We start from the raw sequence: 4,929 nt of genomic DNA on the forward strand, positions 1-4,929 counted from the left end.
TCCACCACCGCCGGCTCATCAACAGGTTCGCCACCTGAAACACTTGATTTTCTTTTAGGTTTATTTCAGCACGTGGAGGCTGAATTGTTTGTACTCTGTGAACTAATCGAACGTTCATACACAACTGGAGACACAACATGAAGTAAAAAATAGAAACACATTTTCATGTAAAAACTCTTTTAAAAATATAATTATTCTACAAATACATCACATGAAACTGATGCTGCTTTCAATGATGTCATTAGCATGTTCAGTGTTTTCGTATCCTTCATGGATTTCATTTTCTCTCAATCTTTATTTTGGGATGATCAGTGTGTGCGGTCACTGTGTGAGTAATCATTGAGAGGGAATTAAAAATGTCAACAATTTTAAACTGATATCTTTATTTCTCATTAGGCAATCGTCACAAGCAGGTTAATGTCAGCATTGCTGTAACCAACGGCTGTCAGAAGTCAAAGGTCATTTTTATTTGATGCTATTGCACTTAATTGTGTTTTATTTTCCCTCGAAGTAACATCTGCCTTATCAATAACTTAGAGTGATCTGATCAATAAACACAAGTTTGAAAAAGTTTGTTTTTGGATGAACTTCATGAACAGGAAATCTAACTCACAACCGGTCACAGTGTGCAGCAGTGAGCACAAAGTCTTCAGTGATGAGGAATTCTCCACAGACATGTTGACCCTTGTTATTTTGAACTGATCCCATGTAGGGTATCGAGGTGTCCGGAGCTTTTGTTCCATGAATAATTCCTGTTGAAAACTCTGGTAAATAAAAAAAAAAAAAAGAAGATGATAAAGTTAGTGTGCCGTTTACAGCCGTAAGATAAATCAGGTATATTTGATGTTCGCACTGATGCCTTGTAGACATGGTAGAAAACAAAGAAGAAACTTGTGAAGACAGTGCATGGTGCCAGCAGGAAACTCAAACTGTCCTTTACTCAGTAGAAAGACTTTGATACTTCACGCGTCTTAGTTTGAAGGCTGGTCTATCGTTATCATCTCGACTTCCTGTCATGCCAACCTCTCTGCAGTGCAGGTTTGATTTACCATTATCTAATGTCAAAAGGGGGATGGTGCGTTACAAGGCAGTGAGAGAGACAGAAAGGCAGCAGAGTCCAGGTAAGAGTTGAATTTTAAATACAGGGCTTTGTGTGCGGGCAGGCGGAGATGAGGATCCAAATGCAAGACTCAAACACAGAATTGTAACTCAAAACCTCAACTTTATTGCTGGAGAAATTAAAACATGAACTGAACAAGGGTAGTGAACACGAAAATACTGAACACAGTATAAAACACACATCCGACAGTACGATGCAGCGCTGAGCAAGGGCAAACACAGGGCTAATATACACAGGGAAGTAATCAGGGAATGGAAAACAGGAGGGAGACACGGCTGGGAGAGATTGGGGCTAACGAGTCAGGGGATCGAAGCTGGACACACTGACATAAGACACAATCCTTCAAAATAAAACAGGAAACAATACACACTAAACTAAGACACGGACTGGACAGAGAGAGACAGACTAGACACTGAACTAAACCAGCAAAAAACATGAGAACACAAAACCTAAGAACTAATCCCTAAACAAGAATAACTAAAACATAGATTAATAATCACCATCATCATCATCATCATAACCAACAAAAGCACCACAAGAGAATAAGAAAACAATCCATAATGCAAAAACACACCAAAACATAACAACTCAAAATACTGGGTCAAACTGACCCAGAACCGTGACAGGTAAGGAGATGTCATTTCAGGACTTAAACCAGACTCTAAGAAATTGCTGTGTCTAATTTTGCGATGCTGCGAGTAACAAACTGGGTTCAGTTTGGAGGTTGAAGAGGAACTTTCCCTCGCCAGGCCGACAGCCGTCTGTGTTTATCTCATGCAGCGCAGGGCTAAATTTAAAATTATTAAATACTTAAGACAATGTATATTCTTCTATGACAAAAAATACAAGTGTTCATTTAAGCAAATAAACAGAGCCGTAAGGGATGTTTTTCAGAAACTGTTGTCTTTATTTTGATTTGCAACTAACAAATTTTTTTAAAATTTGTAGTTTTTGTTGTGCTCTCTATTATGTGAACCCCTCACCTAATTTGTTATGTTTTTTAACAAGTTAAACCCCAACAATCAAATGATCCCCTGTGAGCAAGCACTAGGCACAGTGGAAAGGAAAAACTCCCTTTAAACAGGAAGAAACCTTTGACAGAACCAGGCTCAGGAAGGGGCAGCCATCTGTCGCGACTGGTTGGGGGGTGAGAGGCAAAAGAAAAGAAAAATGAGAGCACAAGTTAGAGAACATGAGCAACATTTAAGTAACATGAACAACGTATGGTTTTCTGGACTGTGGATGAAAAGCAGTCCATCATTACTACTCTTTAAAAGGGAACTAATCGATCACCAAGGTGGCAATATGGCTCAAGGAGGCCATAGGCAGAGTTAAATAGGCAATCACTGTTAAGCACTGAAAAGCCCCAGTAAGCTGCAGCTATAATAAGGCCTACTGCGGCAACACCTAAACCTATTTTAAGTAGGCGTTTGGCACCATGACGCCATGAACCACTACTAGTCGGAACCACGTCAGGAGATGGTTCTGAGACAGGAGAATCAAGCTCCTCAGGTTGAAGACCAAGATTCTCCTGTGTCGGAACCACATCAGGAGGTGGTTCCAAGGCAAGAAAAAAAAGCTCCTCAGGTTCAGGAGCAAAATTCTCCAGCTGCAGAGCCTCCAGAGATTCCACCTGTGACTGTTGTTCTTGGTACTCAAGAGGCTCTAAAGTTTTCTTGAGTTCGTCTCTCTCCCTTTCAATAAGTGACAACTGAGCAGCAATGCTGCTGTTCTGTCTAAGGAGATATTCTTCCTTTTCCAGAAAGTCACGGTGCATCATTTGAACGGTGTTAACCTGTTCCTGCAATTTAGCCTCCAGAGATTCCACCCTTGACTGTTTTTCATCCAGAGCCTGTCTCACCCGACGCTGAAGAATACATATTTCTTTTTTCAGCTCAATTATCTGTTCAGTCTTGTGATCTATTTCTCTATTCTGTTTTTCTATTATCTCTTCTTTTTTTGTTATTTTGTGGTGAGCTTCTCCCACTTGCTGCTCAAGTCTCTCTAACTCTTCCTTGACAGCACGGTGCACCGTACTAATTTGTTCTTGTATTTTCATTTGAAGGTCTCTATCCCATATTTCTCTCTCCATCAACCCATACAGTTCGTTTGATTCCGCTGGAATCGCTCTGTCAGACTGTGAATTATTGACTATTTCTCGTGACATTTCTTTAAAAGCTTAATGCAACGTGTCGAAAGAAAAATAAGTGTGCTTAATTATTTAACTTTAAAATAGTCCCTTTCTGAAAGGTTTCTGGTTTGCTAAACACAACTCGATGTTTCTGAAAATGTTCCAAGTAAAACTGTGTTTGCGAAGGTGAAGAGGGGGTATTTATAGACTTTCGTGGCTTCGAATTTGACGTCAGCGTTCTTCGAGCCTTTGATCCTTTGTTCGATCACAGGATCACATGACAGCTGTGCGTAATTCTGCGCATGCTCAGAGAATACCCATTGAGTTGCACGGTTTTGTTTTGTTTTGAATTTTTTTAAATACCCTGATGTTACATCCTGGGAGGCTGTGGGAGTGTGTGGGCGTGGTGTTGTCTTCTCCCTCTCCTCCTCCTTCGTTCTGGCCCCTCCCCTTGTCTCTCTCTGCCCCTGCCTTTTCCTTTAGGTCACACCTGCTGCTCATCTGCTCTCATTACAACCAATTACCCTCAGGGGTGATATAAGCTGGAGAAGAGCAGTGTGGAGGAGGAGGGAGAGGTTTCTGGTGATTTTCCTCTGTGCTGGTCAGAGTGTGCTACTGGCTTAGGTGTGGAACAGCCTGCTGCGTATGACCAGCCTTCTGGTGTGTGGCTCTTTGTGAGTAGTGGTTAACTGAGCAGTGATTGCCCATGAGTGACGGCGGCCTTCATTAGTTTGTGTGGCCTGCCTGGATATTGTTTGCTAGCAGCGTTGCTGTCTCTTTCTGTTGAAGCCTTATTGTTGCTTCCTTTGTTGAAGTGGTCATTACCACTTTGGGTTGACCTCCCTGATTTCTCATTAAAGCAGCGGTGCTGTCTCCTTTTGTTGTTGCCATTTATATGATTATTGAGGTGTTTGCCTACAATAAAGATCTATTTTATGTTAAATACCTCTGCCTGGCGTTCTTTTCATTCCACCTGGATCTAACTGTTACTGTCCCCCACCCTCATCGCTTAGACTTTTAAGTGGGGACGTAACACCTGAAAACAGTCCAAACAGTGTTGCCAACTTAGCGATTTTGTCGCTATATTTAGGGAGTTTTCAAACCCCCCTTAGCGTCGTTTTTTTTTTTTTTTTCTAAAAAGCGACTAGCGACAAATCTGGCGACTTTTTCTGGTGTTATTGGAGACTTATTTATGACGACTTTTGACGTGAAAGCGCTTGTTGCTCTCAACAAGCAGCGGGTGCTGCCGTGGGCACCTCGCTCGTGCCAAAGCGCTCACAGGCGGAGGATAGTCCTCCTTTCGTGAATGAGAATAAGTTTCTAAATTAGCGGGGCCTGTGGAAGCGCAGACCTAACAGAGTGTGCCATGTGTTGTGCTGTGTGTCACGTCACATGTGTATTCATACCTCACAGTGAATATAATCTGCTAAGCCCACCAGCTAAATCCTGCAACCACACAGACCATACTGATGGATTACCACAGAGTAAAAATGGCTTGAGCAAGAAAGATCAGAACTCAGCCTGAACCTCCTGTGAATGAGACGAACTGTGTTTGACCTCCAGTGGGACAGATCATCTTAGAATTGTAGACATTCTTGCTATATGACAGATTCCCCGACTCATCTTCAGCCTGTTTCCAGCATTTCCTTTTCTGTTAGCTGCCACTTTAGCCAAGCAG

At 42.0% G+C, this 4,929-nt stretch overlaps 1 long non-coding RNA gene across 1 annotated transcript; it reads right to left on the bottom strand.

Annotated features, from left to right (window-relative positions):
- Nucleotides 1–3,081: 3,081 nt before the first annotated feature.
- On the bottom strand, nucleotides 3,082–4,339 carry LOC120729630. The gene is made up of 2 exons (XR_005694966.1): nucleotides 4,288–4,339; nucleotides 3,082–3,615 (listed from the first exon to the last, which is right to left on the bottom strand). It is a non-coding gene; the product is annotated as an uncharacterized LOC120729630 (long non-coding RNA).
- Nucleotides 4,340–4,929: the final 590 nt, after the last annotated feature.

This window comes from Simochromis diagramma, unplaced genomic scaffold (assembly GCF_900408965.1).
Source record: "Simochromis diagramma unplaced genomic scaffold, fSimDia1.1 OVJJ01000293.1, whole genome shotgun sequence".
NCBI classification, from domain to species: domain Eukaryota; kingdom Metazoa; phylum Chordata; class Actinopteri; order Cichliformes; family Cichlidae; genus Simochromis; species Simochromis diagramma.